General features: G+C 38.3%; 1 non-coding gene across 1 annotated transcript; it reads right to left on the bottom strand.

Annotated features, from left to right (window-relative positions):
- Positions 1–4117: 4117 nt before the first annotated feature.
- Positions 4118–4233, bottom strand: LOC129036031 (U5 spliceosomal RNA). The gene has a single exon (XR_008502482.1). It is a non-coding gene; the product is annotated as a U5 spliceosomal RNA (small nuclear RNA).
- Between the last annotated feature and the right edge of the window lie 20936 nt (positions 4234–25169).

The raw sequence follows: 25169 nt of genomic DNA, 5'->3' as shown, positions 1-25169 counted from the left end.
CAATCCCTTCACTGGGAATATACCCAAAGGAATAAAAATTGTTCTGTTATAAAGACACATGCACGCATATGTTCAACGCAGCACTATTCACAATAGCAAAGACATGGTATCAATCTTAATGCCCATCAATCGTAGACTGGAAAAAGAAAATGTGGTACATATACAAAATGGAATAATATGGTGCCATAAAAAAGAACAAGATCAAGATCATATCCTTTGTAGGAACAGGGATGGAACTGGAGGCCATTATCCTTAGCAAACTAATGCAGGAACAGAAAACCAAATATCACATTGTATTAGTCCATTCTCATGCTGCTATAAAGAAATACCCGAGACTGGGTAATTTATAAAGAAAAGAGGTTTAATTGACTCATAGTTCTGCATGGCTTGGGAGGGCTCAGGAAACTTACAGTCATGGCAGAAGGCACCTCTTCAAAGTGTGGCAGGAGAGAGAATGAGTGCAAGCGGGGGGAATGCCAGATGCTTATAGAACCATCAGATCTCATGAGACTCATTCATTATCATGAGAACAGCCTGAGCGGAGAAACTGCCCCCAAGATCCAATTACGTGCCCTTGGCATGTGGGGATTATTACAATTCAAGGTGAGATTTAGGTGGGGACACAGAGCCAAACTATATCACGCATGTTCTCACTTATAAGTGGGAGCTAAAGGATGAGAACATGTGGACACATAAAGGGGAACCACATACACTGGGGCCTATAGGAGGGTGAAGGGTTGCAGTAGTAAGAGTATCAGAAAAACTAACTAATTAGACTAGGCTTAATACTTGGTGACAAAATAATCTGTACAACAAACCCCCATGACACAAGTTTACCTATACAACAAATCTGCACATGTACCCTGGAACTTAAAGGTTAAATTAAAAACAAAGAGGACATACATGTAGCCAACAAACATATGAAAAAATATTCAATGTCACTAATCGTCAGAGAAATGCAAATTAAAACCACAATGAGATACTATCTCACACCAATCAGAATGGCTATTATTAAAAAGTAAAAAAAAACAGCAGATGATGGTAAGTTTGCAGAGAAAAGGGAATGCTTATACACTGTTGGTAGGAATGGAAATTAGTTCCAGCTATGTGGCAAACAGTCTGGAGATTTCTCAAAGAACTAAAAGCAGAACTACCATTCAACCCAGCAATCCCTCTATTGGATATCTACCCAAAGGAAAAGAAACCATTTAATCAAAAAGACAGCTTGCATTTTTAAGTTTATTGCAGCTATTCACAATAGCAAAGTCATGGAATCAACCTAAGTGTCAATCAAGAGTAGACTGGATAAAGAAAATGTGGTGTTTAATTTTTTTTTAAATGTGATGTTTAATGTTTAAAAGAAAATGTGGTATTAATATATACCATGGACTACCATACAACCATAAAAAAGAATGAAATCATGTCTTTTGCAGTAACATGGATGTAGGTGGAGGCCATTATCTCAAGTGAAATAACTCAGAAACAGAAAATAAAATATCGTGCGTTCTGCCTTAGAAGTGGGAGCTGAACAATGAGATTGTTCTCTTGGACATTAAGATTGCAACAGTAGACACTGAGGACTCCAAAAGTGGGAGGATAAGAAGGGGGAGAGGTTAAAAGTCTACCTATTGGGTGCTATGTTCACTACTTGGGTGATAGGTTCACTAGAAGTCCAAACCCCATCATTATGCAATATACTCGTGTAACAAACATGTGCATGTATCCCCTGATCCTATCATTTAAAAAAATAATAAGAAAAAGAGAAAATAATGTGATCAGTGGTTATATGCAGGGAAAAAAGTATTTTAATATGAGGTCTCAATCAATAATATGGAGAGCATGAATCTCAGTCTACACATTCAGATATATAAAAGAAATAACTTTTTAAATTTTGATAAGGTAACATAATTTTTTTTTCCTCATTCCATTTTTCTGCAATGCTGAGGCACTGGGAGTTTCTGGTCTTGGCTACCGTTTATTCACCCCGTGGCAACTACTGACATTTCCTTGGTCCTATGTCCACTGATGGATCACTGCTTAGGGTTTCTAGTCCCTGACTCCAAGAACAAGGCTCTTTGAAGTCCAGCTTTCTGAGCTGCTTCTGTCCCTGGTCAGCACAACAGGACAACATGCTGGTGCAGGGCAGTCCATTGGCTGCCCAAGGCCCAGTGGTCACATTTTGCAGTTGTTTCTACTCGGCATCATGCTGCCTTCTTGGGGCCCCAAGTGGAAGAGTGAAGTGGGTAAATGAGTGAAGTGTACCAATTGTAAGATGAAAGGTGCTGTCGCTATTTAGCTCTATTTAATTGTTGCCATAAAGGAATTTGGGTTCAGGGTGCCAGATAGTCTGATATTTCAAGAAAATTCCTGAAGTGATCATTGTTACGTGGTATCTCCTGATATTAACTGCATATAATAAAGACAAAATTTTAAAATATATTAAGGTGAAATGAAACATATCTGTCGGCCAGCTTTACAGCCTGCCAGTTTATAAGCTCTGACTTAGTTAATTTTATGTGTGTGTGGGTTGAGGGGGAAGGGATATAAAGAGCAAAGCAGAACAAAGAATAAAAAGAAATATTGGAAACAAAGCTCAATCCAGGAGTTTTTCAAAAATATTATCCCAGTGAAAAAGAGGGAATAAAGGATAATGTAAAACTTAAAAAGACATTTTTCAATGTAGCTTCAAATGAGGGCAGTTTCTATGTGTCAAATAATCAGCCAGTTAATAAATAGTGCCTTGCCTAGAGTTCAGAGCGCAAAGCCCAGGGCGACCTAGGGTATTACAACTGAAAAGGAGATGGGAATGGAAAGAGAGCTCAATAGGAGAGGGCCGTGAGGCTCTGAGAAGTCAGTTTACAGAGATGCAAGCAAGCAGGCTTTCTTCTCTGTCTGATGGCAATTTTGAATGTTAGGTTTATCTTCCGACTGAAAAGGAAAAGCAATTGAAATTCACAAGCATTTCTTTACTTGCTTTGAATATGATACCATTCAGAGAGTAATCACGAACCCTCCCACTCAGACAAAATCACTGCTCTCTGAGTTTAGCTCCTAAAATGTTAATTAAAACAATATGTTAAACTTAGGGTCTAAAAAATGAGCAAGGGACAGAGGAATGCAAGGCTTGCTAGATGAATATAGGTCACTGGGGAGCCAATGAAGAAGGAGATTTCTACACAGCTGTCCCTTATGCTGTCAGTCAGCCTTCTAGAGCAATGCTGTAGCTTTACTGGGAAAGGGCCAGATTCAAGATCATATACACTTTAGGAGATAGGCCAGGGAGTTGGTCTAAAGTTCTCCATACTATGAGATCTACCTTTCCTTTTGTATGGCATGCAAGAGGGCATTTGGGGAATGCACAAGAGTGAAGAAGTATTTATAGTTAAGGCTCTTGTTGAAGGCGAGAAAAACAAAACAAAGCAAAAAACCAACTCTAACAGATCTAAAGCAAGAGTAGAAATATTTGCTCACATAACTGTCAAGGATAGGATTGTTGTAGCTCTCCCCAGGGTCTCAAATGATCTTATAAGGACTTAGTTACTCTTCTCTCTTGACCCTAACTAGATACCAGCCCAGAAGTTCCAGGTTAACACTGAAGTTTCAGGTTCAAGTTCAATGGAAAAGAGAGCATCACATCCCAGTGGTTCAAAACTAAGCTCCAAAATTAGCTCTGATTGCACCAAAACAAATTACATGCCAACTCTTGATTCAATCCTGTGACTAAGGGAATATTGGCACTTTGACTGGCTGGGACTAGGTCAGGCCACACAATTCAACATTGGAACTTTTCTACATTTTTTTTTTAAATCCTACCAATTCTTTTTCTCTTTATACTTTAATTTGAGTCCTTTGCATTGATCTGTCTTTCAGTTAATGGAGATTCAGTTAATGTCCCATCTGCTGTTAAACCAATCTGTTACATTCTTACTTTTATATACTACATTTTAAAATTTTAGAATGTCCATTTGATTCTTTTGTTACAGATTCACCCCTGACATGTACAAGCATTTTCAAAGAAGCATTATTCAGAATAGATAAAACTGGAACCTAAATACTTTTTAAAAATTATTATGTTAATAATCTTAATTATTCATTTATATATAAAATAATATATAGAGACCCTTGCCAAAATAAGGCCTCAAAAATTGATTTAAGACTCAGAATTGTTCCTCTTCATGAAAACCATTAGTAAAAGGAGAAAAATTTATATGATCTGAAAAGAAACTGGAAAATCAAAATAATTTCTATAAAAAGTAGAATAGATAAATTATCTGTTATAGTCATAGAATGAGATACTATATAGTAATGAAAATGAATGAACTATAACTATATCCAACATCATGGATGAAAGTTAAAAACTTAAGACACAGCAGTCAAGTTATTTACCGTGTGGCAACTACTGACATTTCCTTGGTCCTATGTCCACTAATGGATCACTGCTTAGGGTTTCTAGTCCCTGACTGCAAGAACAAAGCTCTTTGAAGTCCAGCATTCTGAGCTGCTTCTGTCCCTGGTCAGCACAACAGGACAACATGCTGGTGCAGGGCAGTCCATGGGCTGCCCAAGGCCCAGTGGTCATACTTTGCAGCTGTTACCACTCCACATCATGCTGCCTTCTTGGGGCTCCAAGTGGAAGAGTGAAGTGGAATCATAAAATAATGTGTGATTACATTTATGTGAAGTTCAAAAACATACTAAAACACCTAGGGACCAATATTAAGGTAGCAAAAATATAAAAAAAAAAACAACAAGGAAACAATTATGAACAAAGCCAGCATATATACTTTTGGATAGATATAGTATATTTTGCAATAAAGAAAGTATAAAATAAAGGAAAGAGGTAATCATGGGTTTTGGCAAACCCATGAGAACATAAGCAGTTTACTTCTGCATTTTACCTCTATAGTGTCTTCTGCTGCCTCCTTTCAACACTATCACAAACTTTCCGCAGTGATGTTCTCTCTTTGTGGCCTGAACTCTCCACTCCTGTCCTAGAAAAGTGGTAAGTAATGGTATCTCCTGCCGCCCTCTGTCACTGGACAGAAAAGTCAGTGTGTACTCTAGAAAGAGTTACTCACATGTCTCTATAATCAGTATGATAGATAGGTTCCAGGAGCAAATATGAGATAAACCATAGCTGCAAGGAAGTTGGAAATAAGACAAATGAGATTGTGCCCTGGGAGTCACACTATAAAATCAGATAATGAATTTAAACAGATTTGTAAATTCCCACTAAATAATAGGTAAGTTTTTTTAGTATTTATGAAAGCTAATTTGTGAAAAATATTACATATGTAATCCTTACAACAATTTTGCAAATTAAATGAGGTTATTTTCTTAATATTGCAATGGAGGAAACTGATGTTTAGGACATTTTCAATGGAGTCCTCAAAGTCACATGGCCAGAAAGTGGCAGAACTGAGATCGTCTGGCTCTCAAGCCCTTGTCCTGAACTCTAACATTATAATATCCTTATGAAGGAGGTGCAGTGGCTCCCAGGCCTGAGCAAGACTGGAGAATTTCATCATCCGTGATATAATTTAGCAACAGAAGTGTGGCACATCAGAGTGACTTGGGAGGCCCAATCTGGGCATACTTCAGGAAGAGAAGGTCCTGCCAATCGACTGTTTCTCGTGATCCTTTAGGTTTAAGGATATTTCTACAGTGATGGCGGATAGATCAGGCTTTCTTAGCCTCATGATACTAGACATTTTAATTAGGCAGATAATCTCTTGTCCTCTGAATTCTTCTTTAGCAAGCAGCTTTCTGATTATAGGTTGACTTTCCAAGAACACATTAGAATTTGGAGTCTGTGTCAATGTGAATATTTTCGTGTGTGTGAGAGCTTTTATTTATCATTGTCTACAAATGTATTGGCATTCTTATTTGCACAAAAGTTTTGTGAGCTGTGTAAATGTGAATTTTCTCATTAGAGGTTGGATTCTGAAAGCTGGATCTACAAAAATCTGATTTCTGAGTCTGGAAGACTGAAGATCAATCTCTGAATATTGGCAAATTCATCAAAGTAAACTTATTATGTAAAACCTTTTGAACAATAAGCCATTGACCCTTTTGTATTCAGACTTTAAACCTGGTGTGGGGTTTAACTTTTCTACTTAACTTCCGTAAGTGTATCAGTTCACTTTATCTGGTGACTGTCACACTATAAAGCAGAATAAACCATGAAGCCATTAAATTTCAGTAAAGTGATATGGTAGGGAGAGGTTTAGAGGAGTGCTATAGACTGAATTGTTTTCTACCCCAAATTCCCATGGTAAAGCTCTAACCTCCAACATGATGATATTTAGAGGTGGAACATTTTGGGAGGTAATAGGTTATGAGGAAGTCATGAGTCTTGATGAGATTAGTGCCCTTATAAGAAGAGACATCAGAGAGAGCTTGCTTCCATTCTCTATGTGTACACAAAGAGGTCACAAGACCACACAGGGAGATGGTGGACATAGAGAAGCAAAGACATCTATAATGCCCTCACTAGAACTTGACCATGCTGACATCTGATCATGGGTTTCTAGCCTCAACAACTGTGAGAAAATAAATTTCTGTGGTTTAAGCCACCCAGGCTGTAATATTTTGTTATGGCAGCCCTAGCAGACTAATATAATGGGTCAATGGAAAACAAGGAGGCAATTTTCCTTTGAGTGACTGAGATGCTATGGCAGGGGTAGGGCAGGCTCAAGAAACCTGAAAGGCCAGCCCAGGAACATAAAGAACCCAGAGAACATCATCTTAAAAAGAAGAAATTTGAAAAACTCCCTTTGCTTCATTTAGGACTGTCTTATATTTGGTATTCTGCACCAGGCCTCTCCTCTTAGATTTTTCTGTTTTCTGCATCTGTTTTATTCAGTGGAAGAGTTGCACTAGTGTCATCAACACTCAGAGCACTTTTAGAAAGTAAAAAATTTGACTCACTAAAAATGCTTCATTACATAGTATTCCTTTCACAGATCATTCTTTCCTTTCTGGAAAAGAATCAGGTTATAAAACCCAGGGAATGCAGTTACCAGGACTTTTAAATGGTGTTTGATTTTTTAAAAGCCTAAGCATCCGACCATGGTTTTTCCAAGTCAAACAGCAGTTTTAAAACGAAGAGGCTTTGAAGTCAGAGGCCTGTAATGCTGTGAGCTACTCTCTCTTCTGCTCTCTCTCCTGAAATAGTAGGTGAGATCAGATGAGAAAATTCATACAGATACTGTTTGTGTTTCTCCACATAGAAGGTCATTTCTTAAGCGTCTGCCCTATAAACCTTACTTAGGTTCTATAATGCACTGAGACACTTTTTTGAAATATGTAAGAAAAAAATTCACTGGGCTGAGGAAAACTTATGTAACCACACTGTTATTACTTTTAAACATGAAAAATGTCATTTTCCCTTTACTTTTCAAATAATGAATAGAAAGACCCAGGCTTTCTGAAGGTTACCTAGCAAGCCAAGACCAATACTGATTTTAAGCTCACAAAGATAGAGGCCTCTTTAAAGAATGCAAAGGCCCCAATAATAATAGCTATCTTTGATGTTGTACCTACAACATACCAATTACTTTGCTTGCTGTCTTGCTTTATTTTTCATGGTTGCAGGACACCCTCAATGAGATATTTGTAATGGATAAAGTGAAGTTCAGAGTGGTTAAGTAACTGGATCAAGACACATTACTCAAAAGAGGCTGTGTCAGAATATCAAACCAACTCTCTGATTCTGAAATCCACCTTCTCTCCACTATGCCATGTGAGATCGATAATAATATCTTTATTTCTGGACACACTCAGTAAATCTGTTAATAACTACATTTTAGTTTTAGAATAGTAGAGAACTTTCAGTGAGAGTAACAATGGTCCCATGACTTGAAAGTTTTTTATAACCATAGACCATTTTTTTTTTCCAAGCAAAGCTGATTTTTTAAAATGGTAGTATGTGTTTGCCAGGAAGGCAGAAAAGCTAGAGACATTGAGGACTGTGTTTTACCAGAAGGTTCTAATCATGCCTTGGTAACCAAGCATTAAGGTATTGACCTGCATAACTAACAGTGATCATAATAATTCACGCTTGTAGAGTACTCTTCAGGTTGGAAATAAGTTATTTGGGATAAGACAAGACAACTGGATCAGAAAAGAAGCCACACCATATAGTGAGATTAGCTTTCTCTGGGAAATGCTTAGATCAAAATTCCTATAGAGACTGTGAGGAATTCTATGTCACAAATTGTCACCAGGAAAGCAGTCTACTGAAAAATGCAGTAAATACAAAAGGAGTTGAAAATTGGGAATTGGCTTGTTATAACAATGTGTCAAATGAAGAGTGCTGAAGTGGAGGTAGTTATACATAATCAGTGGGAAGAATATTACCTGGAAAAATAGAGGTGTAAGGGTGGATTTATGAGCAGTCTACTGCATTAAAGAAAGAAGGGCGTTTGGTCTGTTTGACAGATCTATCTCCACAGGGGAGGAAAGTGATCTATTAGTTTGCTTTATCTTCATAATGCTCCCAGGATAATCCAGCTCCTTGGCCCTGATTTTACACTGTCTAAGCAACATTCTGACGATAATTGGGTTTCCCAAATAGATTTCTTTCCTTGGAAGAAACTGAGTAGACAGACTGACATGATTTGATCTGCTTGGCAGTGTGATTTCTCACTGTAGATTAAGATTTTGGCTCAGGTGACGGGTGCACCAAAATCTCACAAATCACCACTAAAGAACTTACTCGTGCAAACAAATATCACCTGTATCCCAATAACTTATGGGAAAAAATATTTTGGCTCCTGAATTTGGTATAATTGAGTGATTCAAGTCAGGTCTCTTTGGGCCTGACTTCTCAAGGCCCTGAGTCTGTAGAACTGACAATAGCAACCACTTACATTTGTATAGTAATTTATAGTTGATAAGCCTTCTGATCGATGTCCTATCATTTAGTCACAATGTGTCTGTGAGTTAGTTATTATGATCTCTGTCTAATAAGACTTGGAAAAGTTAAGTGAGTTTCTCAAGGCCATCTGGTAAGAGGAATACAAGACACAAAACCTAGTGCTTCTGAGGTTAAATTCAGAGCTTCTGCACTACCAGGGACAGGTGAGTACACAAATGTGTAAGAACTCATGAGATTGAGTTTGCAACAACTTGTAGGCTTACCAATATCTTGCCACAAAAGATGCTGTAGCAATATCATTTATCTGTTTCTAGATAAAGGAGGTATTTTTTTAAAGCTTATTTAGCTGTCACCCCCAATTTCCCCATTCCCCATCCAGCCATAGGAAACCCATTAACCAGAAACCTACTTTCTGACTCTATAGATTTACCTATTTTTGACATTCCACATAAATGGAATCATACAATGTGTGGTCCTTTGTGTCTGGCTTCTTTCACTTAGTATAATGTTTTCAAGGTTCATCCAAGTTGCAGCATATATCAGTGTTTTAATTCTTTTTTTATTGTCAAATAATTTTCCATTGTATGGAGCTACCACAATTGGTTATCCAGTCATCAGTTGGTGGACATTTTGGTTGTTTCCACTTTTTGACTATTGTGAATAGTGCTGCTATAAACATTCATGTACATGTTGTCTTGCGAACATGTGTTTTCATTTCTTTTGGGTATATAACTAAGAGTGGAATTGCTGGATTGTATAACTATAAGTTTAACCATTTGAGAACTGCCATATTGTTTTCCAAAGTGGCTATTCATATTATATTCCTACCAACAGTATATGAGAGCTCCAATTTTCCATAGGCTTACCAACACATGTTGTTATCTGACTTTCTGATTATAGCTATCCTAGTGGGTATGAAGTGGTGTCTCATTATGATTTTGATTTATATTTCCCTGATGGCTAATGATGCTGAACATCTTTTTATATGCTTACTGGTCCTTTGTGCATCTTCTTTGGGGAAATATGTATCCAAATCCTTGGTCCATTTTTAAATGGGGTTATTTGTCTTTTTATTATTGAGTTGTACTAGTTATTTGTATATTCTGGATGCAAGTCCCTTATCAAATACATAATTTGAAAAAACCTTTGTCTCATTTTACAGGTTGTCTTTCCTCTCTTGACTTTGTTCTTTGTATTACAATAGTTTTTAATTTTGATGATAACCAATTTATCTATATTTTTCTTTTATTGTGCTTTTGGTGTAAGGAGTGATATTTTTGAATAAAGAAAAAAGTTGATTACATGTCTAAATGGCATTAATTATTACTTCAAGGTAAAGTATAAAAGAAAGCACAGTTTCTGAGGATAAGTGTCTGTTTTCATAGAGTTTGCATTGTGATGAAAGAAAAAGTAAAGAAAGAAAAAAGAACACAATAAGGAAAGGATAGAAAAAATGTTGAGTAAATATTAAAACAAATTTCAACCATATCTTATTACTAGCAATGTTTATTATTATCCCATTTCTTTGTAGAACAAACATCATCTCAGCAAAGTAAATCTATTAAATAATGACATTTGAATTTTTTCACGTTTTTCTAGACATGGAAACAACCATTACTATATTGTACATTTTTCTTTAAAACTAGTATAGGTCAGATGAGTTGTCCAAATATGTTTGTATATGATTTAATGGTTGATTTTAAATTACTTTATGTATATATCATTACTAAAATAGCACCTTGTTTTATATAGAGGCCTTAAAACTTCTTCTGAACATTATATAGTCTCTTTTTAGAAAACAAGATATACGTACCTTCTACCCTTTACACAATTAGATTTCTTTCCTCATCTGTTGACAGGTATTTTATGAGTCACATCTGCAATATCCAGTAATCTGCTGCAAGAAATAGTGCTGATTTCATTAGAAAATAATTTGACTTTCAAAACACTTCTTCAATACTCTAAACAATCTCTAATAATATAACTTGATAATATATAATCAAGGAAAATGCTAGGTACAGCAAAGGAAAAATAAACAAATTCAGCTCAGTGTTAAATGAAGACACTTTCCCTGAGATTCTCCTCAACTCAAATGAAGGAATGGATGAACAATTTTAATCTATGAATTTTTGTATATAAATACATATGTATGTAATTATGATGTTTATGGTTGCTCTGTACCTAGGTTTATATCTAGGTTTAGTTTTATTTACTCATCAAAATTAAATTCTGAAGTGTTGATGGGGTACATATTCTAGGAGTACTAGGATGGTTACAGAATTCAAACAATAAGGCTTAAGCTCTTAATCAAAGTTGTAACTAAACTGTTATTTTTTTGGGGAAATATCTATCAAATCATTTTAACCTAAACATGCAAACACTATATTTAAGACGGTAATTTAGACATAAATCAAACTCAAGTTATGATTTCTGACCTCCCTGTTTCTTTTCTTTTTTGAGACGGAGTTTCGCTCTGTCACCCAGGCTGGAGCGCAATGGCGTGATCTTGGCTCACTACAAGCTCTGCCTCCCGGATTCAAGTGATTCTCCTGCCTCAGCCTCCTGAGTAGCTGGGATTACAGGCACCCACCACCATGTCCAGCCAATTTTTGTATTTTTAGTAGAGATGAGGTTTCACCATGTTGGTCAGGCTGGTCTCGAACGCCTGACCTCAGGTGATCCACCTGCCTCGGCGTCCCAAAGTACTGGGATTACAGGCGTGAGCCACCATGCCTGGCCATCCCTGTTTATTTTCAATTTTTCTATTTCAACTAATTCCAGCCTTTTTTTCTATGCACACTTTTTTACTAGAAAGTTCTTCTGTGGCTGATGCTGCTTGTCTAACATGAAATCCAAATCTTCCTAGGTTTTGGGCCAGTTTCCCAGAATGTGGGATATTTTTGTAACAAAGTGACTAGAAGTTTTTTTCCCTCTTACATCTAATTGATTTGTTTTTCCAAAATTTAACTCTTTCAGTTGCCAGAAACACACACAAACACACACACACACACACACACACACACACACACAGACGATTTGAGCTCTTATTTCTTCTGTTTAGTTTAGTTTCTTCCATTTCTTGTTTTTCAGCCATTTCATTTTGCTTCCGAAAAGCAAGAGCAAATGCTCATAACGCACAGGTGCTCGTGCTCTCAAAAGAATCCTGTAGGCAAAGCAGGTGGCCTGAGGCAAGCAAGCCAGAGCTCTTTTAACTGAACTCTGCTTTGCTTACTTGCTCCAGTTTTTCAAAAAAAATAACCCATACAAATGTCCCTTGGATGTTGGACCATTACTGCCCTTGTGCCACTTTCTAGTTCACTCCCTCACTTTTGCCACCATTGAAGCATATACTCCCCAATAGTCTGCTGTTTGGAAACTTAGCCTGTTCATGCCAGTTGAACTCGTTATTAGAACTATGTAATTTAATAGAATACTGGGGAAACCAAAGAAGAAATGATTACACAAGAAAAGGGTATTGTTTTTATGAAAATAAAATTAAATGTTTTGGAAAGAGTTCAAATTTTGCTTAAAATTAGTATGGAAAATGAACTGATAAGCTTAGGGAAAAGACAACAAAAGTAGAGTTATTTAACTAAGTCTGAATTTAAAAATGGCCTAGTTGCATTTACTCATAAATGTGTATTATCTTATCCTACAAACATTTACTGAGCATTTACTATGTGTACTAAATAGCTGAGTAGGTAGGAATATAAAAACAAGTAAATCACAGATGTTAAGATAATAAAGTCTAGTGGGGAAAGAAGTTGTGTGAACATGCATATTGCAAGAAAATGTCATGGCTATATTAAAGGAGTGTTTTTTAAAGCCTGGAAATGTTTAAATAAACGTGTTATTCATTCCCAAGGGACATTTAAAAATAATGATTTGTCTCCTTTGATAATATGCAATGTTTTATAAATACAAAACATTTGAAAAACAGAAAAATGTAAAGAAGAAAATAAAAACCATCTCCAATTCGACTACCCAGATAATTACTATAATTTTTTTGGTGGATTTTCTCTCAATCTTCTTTTTCTCTTTCTTTAAACATTAGATATATGTGTGTGTGTGTGTGTGTGTGTGTGTGTGCGTGTGTGTAACATGCTATATAAATTATATCATTTTTATTGTATTTTTTAACACTAAAATTATATAATAATATAATTATTTATAAGTACTCATACATAAAGCATTTTCTTTTTACAATATTGGGATAATTTTGCCTCCCTTTAACAGGTTTTAAAACATATTAATGACAACATAGTATTTAAACACAATTTTTAAAATTATTAAATATTTATATTGAGAACAATTACATAAATAAACAATATTAGACTTAAAGGTGTCAGCCCAGGATAAATTTCTTTTTAATTTTAATTTTAATTTTGAGTTCCAGGTACATGTACAGGATGTGCAGCTTTGTTACATAAGTAAACATGTGCCATGGTGATTTGCTGCACCTATCAACCCATTGCCTAAGCCCAGCATGCATTAGCTATCTTTCCTAATGCTCTTTCTCCCCCTACCCCACCCCCTGACAGGCCCCAGTGTGTATTGTTCCCCTTCCTGTGTCCATATGTTCTCATAGTTCAGCTTCCACTTGTAAGTGAGAATATGTGGGGTTTGGTTTTCTGTTCCTGCATGAGTTTGCTGAGGATAATGGCTTCCAGCACCCATCCACGTCCCTGCAAAAAATATGATCTTGTTCCTTTTTATGGCTGCATAGTATTCCATGGTGTATATGTATCACATTTTCTTCATTCAGTCTATCACTGATGGGCATTTGGGTTGATTCCATGTCTTTGCTATTGTGGACAGTGCTGCAATGAGCACACGTGTTTATGTATCTTTGTAATAGAATGATTTATATTCCTTTGGGTATATACTCAGTAATAGAATTGCTGACTCAAATGGTATTTCTGGTTCTAGATCTTTCAGGAATCACTACACTGTTTTCCACAATGGTTAAACTAGTTTACATTCCCACCAACAGTGTAAAAGCATTCCTATTTCTCCAGAACTTTGCCAGCATCTGTCATTTCTTGACTTTTTAATAAATGCCATTCTGAATGATGTGAGATGGTATCACATTGTGGTTTAGATTTGCATTTCTCTAATGATCAGTGATGTTGAGCTTTTTTTCAAATGTTTGTTGTCCACATGAATGTCTTCTTTTGAGAAGTGTCTATTCATGTCCTTTGCCCACTTTTTAATGGGGCCATTTGTTTTTTTCTTGTAAATTTGTTTAAGTTCCTTGTAGATTCTGGATGTTAGACCTTTGTCAGATGGATAGATTGCAAAAATTTTCTTGCTCTCTGTAGGTTACCTGTTTGATGGTAGTTTCTTTTACTGTGCAGAAGCTCTTTAGTTTAATTAGATCCTAATTGTTAATTTTTGCTTTTGTTGCAATTGCTTTTGGCCATTTCATCATGAAATCTTTGCCAGTATCTATGTCCTGAATGGTATTGTCTATATTTTCTTCTAGAGTTTTTGTTTTTATCATTTTGGGTTTTAAATTTAAGTCTTAATCGATTTTGAGCTAATTTTTGTGTAAGGTGTAAGGAAGGGGTCCAGTTTTAATTTTCTGCATATGGCTAGCCAGTTTTCCCAGCACCATTTATTAAATAGGGAATCGTTTCCCCATTGCTTGTTTTTGTCAAGTTTGTCGAAGATCAGATGGTTGTAGATGTGTGGTCTTATTTATGAGTTCTCTATTCTGTTCCATTGGTCTATGTGTCTGTATTTGTACCAGCACCATGCTGTTTTGGTTACTGTAGCCTTGTAGCATAGTTTGAAGTCCAGTAGCATGATGCCTCCAGCTTTGTTCTTTATGCTTATGTTCTTTATGCTTAGGATGGTCTTGGCAATACAAGTTCTTTATTGGTTCCATATGAATTTTAAATAGTTTCTTCTAATTCTGTGAAGAATGTCAATGGTAGTTTAATGGGAATATCATTGGATCTATAAATTACTTCGGGCAGTATGGCCATTTCCATGATATTGATTCTTCCTATCCATGAGCATGGAATGTATTTCCATTTGTTTGTGTCCTCTCTGATTTATTTGAGCAATGGTTTTCAGTTTTCCTTGAAGAGGTACTTTACTTCCCTTGTTAGCTGTATCCTAGGTATTTTATTCTATTTGTAGCAATTGTGAATGGGAGTTTATTCATGATTTGGCTCTCTGCTTGCCTGTTGTTGGTGTATAGGAATGCTTGTGACTTTTGCACATTGATTTTGTATCCTGAGACTTTGCTGAAGTTGCTTATCAGCTTAAGAAGCTTTTGGGCTGAGACGATGGGGTTTTCTAGATATAGGATCATGTCATCTGCAAACAAAGATAATTTGACTTCCTCTCTTCCTATTCAAATACCTTTATTTCTTTCTCTTGCCTGATTGCCCTGGCCAGAACTTACAATACTGTGTTGAATTGGAGTGGTGAGAGAGGGCATCCTTGTCATATACTGGTTTTCAGTGGGAATGCTTTCAGCTTTTGCCCATTCAGTATAATATTGGCTGTGAGTTTGTCATAAATGGCTCTTATTATTTTGAGGTATGTACCTTCAATGCCTAGTTTATTGAGAGTTTTTAACTGAAGGGTTGTTGAATTTTATTGAAGACCTTTTTTTTTGCATCTCTTCAGATAATCATGTGGTTTTTGTCTTTAGATTTGTTTATGTGATGGATTATGTTTATTGATTTGCATATGTTGAACCAGCCTTGCATCCCAGGGATGAAGCCAACTTGATTGTGGCGGATAAGCTTTTTGATGTGCCACTGTATTCAGTTTGCCAGTATTTTGTGGAGAATTTTTGCACTGATGTTGATCAGGGATATTGGCTTGAAGTTTTCTTTTTTTGTTGTAGCTCTGCCAGGTTTTGGTATCAGGATGATGCTGGCTTCATATAATGAGTTAGGGAAGAGTCCCTTCTTTTCAATTGTTTAGAATAGTTTCAGAAGAAAGGATATCAGCTCCTCTTTGTACTTCTGGTAGAATTCAGCTATAAATTCATCTGGTCCTGGGCTTTTATTGGTTGGTAGGCTATTTGTTACTGCCTCAATTTTAGAACTTGCTATTGGTCTCTTCAGGGATTCAGCTTCTTCAAGGTTCTGTCTTGGGAGGGTGTATGTGTCCAGGAATTGATCAGTTTCTTCAAGACTTTCTACTTTATTTGCATAGAGCTGTTTATAATATTCTCTGCTGGTTGTTTGTATTTCTGTGGGGTCAGTGGTGATATCCTTTTTATCATTTTTATTGTATCTATTTGATTCCTTTTTCTTTTCCTCTTTATTAGTCTAGCTCATAGTCTATTTTAATTTTTTCAAAAACCCTGCTCCTGGATTCATTGATTTTTTTGGAAGGGTTTTTCATGTCTCTGTCTCCTTCAGTTCTCCTCTGAGCTTGGTTATTTCTTATCTTCTGCTAGGTTTAGGGTTTGTTTGCTCTTGGTTCTCTAGTTCTTTTAGTTGAGTTGTTAGGTCGTTAGCTTGAGATTTTTCTAGCTTTTTGATGTGGGCATTTAGTGCTATAAATTTCCCTCTTAACACTGCTATAGCTGTGTCCCAGAGATGCTGGTACATGGTCTCTTTGCTCTCATTGGTTTCAAAGAACTTGATTTCTGCCAACATTTTTTTATTTACCCATGAGTCATTCAGGAGCAGATTGTTCAATTTTCATGTACTTGTGTGGTTTAGAGTGAGTTTCTTAACGTTGAGTTCTAATTTGTGCTGTGGTCTGAGAGATTGTTTGTTATGATTTCAGTTCTTTTGCATTTGGCGAGGAGTGATTTGCTTCCAATTATGTGATCAATTATAGGGCAAGTACCATGTGGCCTTGAAAATAATGTATATTCTGTTGTTTTTGGGTGGAGAGTTCAGTGATGGTGGCCACCCCTCCCCCCGAACTCGGTCTTCTTAGGCAGTCTCCAGCCTGCTGCGCTGGCCAGAGGGGATTCCAAGCCAGTGGGTTTAGCTTTTGGAGTTCTTTGGGAGTGGGGCCCGCTCAGCGAGGCAACTTGGCTCCCTGGCTTCAGCCCCCTTTCCACAGGAGTGGACGGATCTCCTGCATCACCGGAGTTCCCAGAGCCTGAGTATGCAAAAACTCCTGTCTCAGTGCCTACTGAGCTGCTGCCCACCCAAGCAGCTGCTGTGAGTCTGCATAGCTCTGTGCTTGGGACCCAAGGCCCTGGTGGCGTGGACTCATGAGGGGACATCCTAATCTGTCGGCTGCTAGGATCCATGGGAGAGCATGGTTTTCAGGGAGAGGTAGCACAATCCCTCACCGCCTCCCTTGGCTGGGGGAGGGAGCTCCCTTTGCCCCATGCAGCTACTGGGTGGGCCCTTGCTCCATCCTTGCTTTTCCTCGCTCTCTGTGAATCATGCCATCTGCCTAATCAGTCCCAATGAGAGAAACTTCATACCACAATTGAAGATGCAGAATTCACTTGCCCTTTTCATCCTTCTTGGTGGGAGCCACAGAGTGGAGCTGTTTCTGTTTGGCCATTTTGGCTGCTCCCTAGGAGAAATTAAAAAAAAAAAAAAAAGAAAGGAGTTACAGGCCAGGTGCAGTGGCTCATGTCTGTAATCCCAGCACTTTGGGAGGCTGAGGCGGGTGAATAACTTGAGGTCAGGAGTTCGAGACCAGCCTGGCCAATGTGGTGAAACCCTGTCTCTACAAAAAATACAAAAAATTAGCCAGGTGTGGTGGTGCACACCTGTAATCCCAGCTACTCAGGAGGCTAAGGTGAGAGAATTGCTTGAAAATCCAGAAGGTGGAGGTTGCAGTGAGCTTAGATCGCACCACTGCACTCCAGCCTGGGTGACAGGGTAAGACTCTATCTTAAAAAAAAAAAAAAAAAAATTGTTATAAGTGACAAGTATTTGGATTACATTGTAGAGAGGCCACTGATTTTTTTTTTTTTTTCACATCAGTTGGCCATTTTGAAATAATCTTAGCCACAGTGACATGGCAGGACATTGCAGATCAAAACAACTCACATACAGCATTTTAGTATTTAGGCAGGCATTTTCACTTCTATGAAATAGCTGACATCTACTTTTGAGAGAAGGGTCTCACTAATCTTGCAGATTAATGTCCATCCCCTCCCTTGCACTTTCTCTTCCTGGCTAAGAAATAGCATCAAGGAGAGGAAAACCAAGCTGTGGTGAAGCTGAAGGTCAGTGGTAAGACAACTGCCAGGTGCCTACAGGGCAGAGTGGGGCCCAGAGCTGATTCAAGGCTCAAGGAGGTTGTGGCAGCCAATGGCCAGTCTTCTCACATTTTGTCTCTCAGAAAGAGGGCTCTGATGCGCTCATCTACCAGATGTGTTTTCACTGAAACTCAGCCTTGTGATTCTGTGGGCACAGATATTATGTCCATGAAACAATGGATGCAGACTTGCTTTGAAAGTCTGAAGTTCAATGCATTATGATCTGCTGACTATTCTTAAGGAGTTGGTACATCTGGGACCTTTCTTTCTGTACTGCTTCATCAGTCTTTCACCACTGAACATTGTCTTCTCCCACAAGAAAATTTGCTGGGGCTTTGATGAAGGACCCTGATCAGAGACCCTGTGCTCACAGGGAAATAGAGGCAGGGCTCCTGGGCCAGGTCTAGAGGAAGGCTGCCCCTCACTCTGTGCACTGGTAGCTTGCAGAGATTTGTGCAGGTGCCTCACCCAGGCACTCTGCACACTGGTGTAGATAACATCACAAGTTAGTGGCTTATGAACTAGCCAGTGTCATCAGGTCTTTTTCTGGGAATCCTTCAGCCTCTTCTTGAATCACTTACTTTTATTGTTGTAGCTCTGGACTTTGTTCTTAGTCTCCACTCCTGCCTGGAAACAGAACCCTAATTCTTCACTTGATTTCCTGTCACACATTCTCCTGGATTTGTTTAATGATTAGAGATGATTCTCTCTAACTATGGGTACAGTTCAGAGGCATGTGACCTGTCCGGAGCTTGGCTTAATGCTCTCTTGTCGCTGCCTTAAAATTCCTAATAATTTTTGAACAAGGATCCTGAATTTTCATTTTGCAAATGACTCCACAAATTATGTAGCCTGTCCTGTCTGTGACACCTAGCCACAACAAGCCACTCAGCCCATTGCCATGGCTACTCCCACATACCAGCCTGGCTAAGGCCCTGGGCAGAGGGGAGTCAGACTGATGAGGCTGAGGTCCCTACTCTTTCTCTCCTTGCCAAAATGGGTACAACAGTACCCATAGCTAGAAGGAATCAGTGATGCCCGCTGAGGCTGCCATGGGGAAGTCAGGAGTTGAGAGCTAATTTAATAACATTTGAATTGAGATGTTGGGAGCTAATGCTGGCTCAATCTTTCCTTCTTGCTGTCAGGCTTTAATGAAGAACAAAGAAAGGAAATAAAGCAGCAGCCAGCGGCCATTCTCCACCTCCACAGCTTGGAAACCTGAAGGAGACCTGAGCTGGTGTGAGGGAGATTTAAACGGAATAAGTTTAGACTTACGTGATTTTGGGATAACATTAGGTTTTTACTTATTTATTAGTGCCTTATTACTTAATAGTAATCATGTGAACTATGAGTTCTGTCCAATATTCACTCAGAGGTAGAGAAAGAACAAGTTGAGAGTGTAGGTTCGAAGAGACAGTGGCAAGAGGAAAAAAGTTGTTTTTTTGCTTGCAACCTATTGAATCCAGCTTATTTAATAAACTAGATTCAAGAGCCTTACTTCCTGAAGGCCAGTGGGAGGATGAGCAAGCGGATCATGAGGGCGTAACTCAAATTAGACCGCAAAGCCTACTCTTGTTATTCATGAGGCTAGCCCCAAAATAATGCAAGGATTTATCTAGTTCCTACTAAAATAACAACTACCATTTTAAGGTGTTTACTATGTTTTATGAATTATGTAATTGCCACCTCACAATGAGATATTTTAATAAATTGTGTGTGAGAAAGACTAAAGTCACTAAATCATAGAGTAGGTAAGTATAGAAGCCAGCACTGAAATCCAGGCTTGTCAAACTCTGGAGCTTATGCTCTCAACCATTACCTTATTCTGTCTTTACAGGAGCTAGAAAACTGATTTCTTCAGATTTTTCAGCATGCCTTTTTCAGCAGTCTTTTTTGCAATACTCATATATAATAACCAGTAAAATAGCATCATTTTCAACCAAACAAAAGCAATGAAATATCTTTCTTACTTCCCTTCCCCTATTCTCTTGCTCTTTCATATTTATACATAAAAACCATAAAACAAACAACAAACAACTCACTCAAACTGATTACACTAAAGTTAAAATTTGAGCATATGTATAGTTTTTGAAAATCCCATTCAGCTGGAAAAACAAAAGAAAGAAAAAATGTTTTAACCTAGTCTGTTGTCTATATCAAGTTTCAGATGGTGAAGGAAACCATGAAGAGAATTACTGTTCTAGAGAAAATTTGATCAGCAAGGAAGAAGTTCTTGGTAAAGTAGGACAGGACTGTATTGTCCCTTGTCAGATGTAACCCCAGAGTTCTGGGAAATAGCATAAAGCTAAGAGAATAGAATTAGGATCTCAGAACTGCAAATGACCATGAGAATAAGAGGACTGTATCTGAGAAACAGATGTAGCTACCCAGAGCTCTCTCCATCGATCTTGGTTTACATAAGAACAGGCACATTACGTGAAAGAATAAATACTTGAACCAGGAATTACATGGACCTGGACGAATGGTATGAAATAGGCTGATATTCAGAATAAACACAGGTTTATACAGTCTCTCCCTAATCCCAGCTCAAGCACCTTACACACTCAACATTTTCAAAAATGAGGACACTCTTCTCAACCCTGGATGAAGCTTGGAGAAAGGCTATTGATTTTTGGGAATGGAAGAGGCCAGGCTCACATTCCCAGTCTCATGGATGATAGGAACGGTAGAAAGACCAGCTGACTCAATAACTGTCCCCTACTCAGGGAACCTTGATTTGGTTCTTTGGTGATTCTCCTACAAATTTTAGGTTGTCTGAACCAGAGAAAGGAAGCACATTCAGAACACAGAATAGGATTTTAATAATAATTCTTAATAGAGAAGAAGCCCATTTCCCTCCACCTCACTCCTATCCTTTATGATATGTGGTGGAAAAGAGTTGTAATGATCAAAATTATTTTCTCGCAGAAGAATGTGATTTTAAGGGGAAATCTTTAGCCCATTTGGAGAAGGTGAGACCCTAAGTAAGGAAGCTGCACAGTGAGAACCTCAGACATACCTACCTCAGAAGGCCATTGTGGGCGTGAAATGCTAAGATCTGTAAAGCACAGGGAACAATGCCTGGCATGCAGTAGACTATCACAATTTTCTATTGTTGTCTTCTATAGGATCTTGCTCAGAATGAATCTCAAGATAAGAAGTCTTTTGTCTGCTATAACTACATTCTCTCCTTTTTGAAAATGAAAACAACATTTGCCCATCTGTAGACTTTTCATATGTGTCCTCTTTGTCTATCTCTAAAAACCAGAAAACAAAAACCCAGCTCTCCTGTGGGTACTCCATGCTCTTTGCAAGCAGGAGAATATAATTCATGAGGACCAGGAGAGTTGCATAAAATTTACAATTCCCCTCTCTATTTTTGAACTTCAGTTGTTTTCCTCTCAAATTTGGACTTTGCACCATCAATATCACTTTCATTGATAGATAAACTTGAGTGGAATGGACATTTGGTAGTTTATTCTTTATATTATCCATTCCCCAAAACTAAGTATATGCTTTTCATGCTCTTGTTCCTTCTTCAGAGTTTAAATGACATTTTAATAGCTCTTAACATCTTATATAAAGGTGTCTAGGGATGCACTGCTCTGCCTGCCATGCCATTCCAACCTCTCACTCCTAGGGGGAGTGAGGACTTCTGAGAGGTGGCGTGGAGGGTGAGTTTGGGTAATAATAGCCCTTCATACTCATCCTGAAAGGCAGCACCATTTGCTAAAACAAGGAGGTGGAGAGAGAACACAGGAAGAGTTGAAGGAAGATCTTCCTCAGCTCAGATCCTAATGCCAGCCAGTTCCTTCCTCACACACCCCTCTGCCTCTTTAGAACCTGAGTCTTCTCCTCTAGTAGAAGGTTAGAGACATCATATGATGGCTTAAATCAGTCCAATCATGGATGAAACACTGAAATCCACCAAGGAAAGGCAATTTGTGAAAATCATATAGAATCTGTAAAAGTACAAGTTATATGAATGTTGAACACATAAAGTCAAAGCTTACTTGAATATGTGTGGAGAAAATTCCCTGAGAACATACCCTGTGATAGCACAAATCCAACTAACACAGAGTTGGCAACTGGTACTTGTTCTGGGCTAACATTTCTCATGTGCTGTCACAACTCGTTGCTGGGAGAATTAAGCCCATCCTATGTGGCTCCTCTGGAAGAAGACTCTTGAAAGCCTGCTCCTCGTTTCCTCCAGACTTTGCCACTTGAATCTTTTTCCCGGGTTGATTATGCTTAGTATCTTCTACCTGTAATAAGTCATGACTATGAGGATCACTATAGGTTGAGTCCTATGAGTCCTCATAGGGAATCATCAAACCTGAGGGTGATCTTGGGAACCCCCAACTCAGTATCCTTGAAATGTTTCCTATTCCCTGTGTCATTTCAGGGGCTAGTTCACTACAGAAATATTTCTAGTAGGGACAGAGAACTGTTTCCACACTATGTATCAATTTCTGGCCCTGCCTAGACTAAATGAGAGGGGTGGCCATGTTAATTCACCCAAGGTGTAAAATTAATGATTTTTTATCCAAGTCTTCTCCTGAACATAAATATTACAGAAGAATGACTTTTGAACTTAATTATTCAGCTATGGGCTCCTTTATGTGTAGAAAAACCTTATGGGAAGGCCAATGCATGAAATATTTCAAAGTAAGGCTGCTCTGGTTGGGGGTTGGGGAGGCCCTCAGAACCTTACCTGTTCATGTTCCTTCCCCCTTTCTGACATCAAGCTGGAAAATTCAACTTGGAGCTCGCTTTAAAAAAAACTGTATACCATAAATGAGAGCATTATGCAAGTTTATGTCCTCACAGAGGGAAGTAGATGGTAAAGTAATTGCATTATTTACTAGTTAACTTATAAATGGAATACCAAAATTAGGTTATGACAACATCGTGTTCATTTCTTTAATCAGAAAGGAAACTCTGAACAACAGAAAGTCATAGATGGCATAGCTAAGGGCATAACTGAAGTCCCACTTCTATATCTGACTGTTTTCCCTTACCACATAAAAGAAGAAAGTAGAGAACTAATTGTTTTTAAAGTATCTATTATGAGCACACTATGTATTATTTCTTATAATGTTTAGATAGCCATGAGAGGTACTTTCTCTCCATTTTAATGACCAGGAGGCAAATCCTCACATTGTTGCAGAGTTGGGATTTGAATCTAGCTCTGACTCATTGCCACAACATACTGAACCTCTCAGTGTCAGTCTGTCGGATCATTCACTGTTTGACCCAACTATCTGGCTTACTAACCTCATGTGCTATCTTTCTGTCTCTTCTAGCTGCTGAAGCTTTCTTATCTGCATAAAGAATGGCTGGAAGGCCCTACTTCTGTATGCCCTGCAAAACAGATAGATTAGGGGAAAGACATCTGATCATCCCTCTTCAAATAGAAGGCATTGAAATCTGGATGAGCATGTAGCCAAAAATATCCTCAATGGTTCGGCAGTCCTTGCTAAACTGAGCACACAGGAAATGTGCTTTAATTACCACTGGCCACGTCTATCTGAAAGATATTTTGCTGTTTGTGACTGTTTCTTAGTTAGCCTGATGCTTTTGTTTAAAAAGTTGATTCCTGATAGCTGCTTGTCAGCCTGAGTTTCCTAATTGGCTCCAGTTTTTCTGTGTTTCTTGAAGTTGTGCTTCAGTGAATCCTGAAAGCATTTCCTCTTTCCTCCCAGCTCGTGATTATCTCACTTCAGCTAGTCACACAACAGCTGTCTGGGATCCAGCTGTCACCCTCCAATGCACGTGAGCAGTCCAGCAGAACGACATTACTGTGTACCCTGGCTTCACTCCAAGACTGAGGGGGTGACATTACTCCCCTCGGATGATGGAGGATTGACAGATGAAGGAAGTTAGGACAAAGTTCATAGCTGTAAACACCCCATCCATCAGCAAGGTGTAGTTCCAACAGGTGACAGATATTTGAACAGCAGAGATAACATGTACTTTTATTTTTATTTATTCACTCCCTCAAGGCTTAAAGACAACAGTGAGATAGTATATACTTCTCAACATGGGCTATGAAACATGCTGGGAATAAGGAGATTCAACTCTAGACAGAAAAAAGGTGGGGCACCAGGAAACCAGCCAGTGTGGCATAAAGGTCAGAGTAGTCAACAGAAGGAAATGCACCACTCATTAGCAAAGACCAAGACTGAGAGGAGAAGGAAAATAGATTCAGTTTGGGTCCACACTGGACTCAAGAGGTTTTTTTTTTTTTTTTGAGATGGAGTTTCGCTCTCGTTGCCTGGGCTGGAGTGCAATGGCATGATCTCAGCTCACCGTAACCTCCACCTCCAGGTTCAAGCAATTCTCCTGCCTCAGCCTCCCGAGTAGCTAGGATTACAGGCATGCACCACCACGCCTGGATAATTTTTGTATTTTTAGTAGAGATGGTGTTTCTCCATGTTGGCCAGGCTGGTCTCGAACTCCCGACCTCAGGTGATCTGGCTGCCTCAGCCTCTGAAAGTGCTGGGATTATAGGCATGAGCCACCGCACCTGGCCAAGAGGTTATTTTAAAGGATTATTAAAAAGGTTATCAATTTAGCTAGTATTGTACATTTTAATCCTTGCAACCTAAGAAGTATGTATCATTAATTGTGTTTTATTCGTGAGAAAATCATGGCTCTGAGAATTTAAGAATTTTGCCCATGGTAATGTCATTAGTAAGTGGTAGAGCCAGGATATGAACCTGGTTCAGCTTAACTGAAAGCAGGTGCCAATCAACTATGCCACACTGTGATCAAAACCAAGGCAGCAGTATCAAGGTTTAATTATAAAACGGAACTCTTTATGGTCTCCCAGAAATGAGTCTTGCTTTGTTCTTTCTTTATCTTAGTTACTGGCACCAGGATTCATGCATGCCAAGTCTGAAAGCTGGGACGCATCTTGATGCCTGCTTCTCTCTCACTCTTCAAGATTCATCTCGTACATTGCCTCCTTTACAAGTCTTCCTTTACCTCCAGGTTAAATACTTTCTCCGTTATAAGCCCATACAATCTATAGCATCCTGTTAACATATTATGTGCATATTTTCCTCTTCCACTTTA

The sequence above is a fragment of the Pongo pygmaeus genome, chromosome 3, assembly GCF_028885625.2.
Source record: "Pongo pygmaeus isolate AG05252 chromosome 3, NHGRI_mPonPyg2-v2.0_pri, whole genome shotgun sequence".
Classification (NCBI taxonomy): Eukaryota; Metazoa; Chordata; class Mammalia; order Primates; family Hominidae; genus Pongo; species Pongo pygmaeus.
Note: the sequence above shows the minus strand (reverse complement) of the source record. Positions and strands in the feature narration are given on the sequence as shown.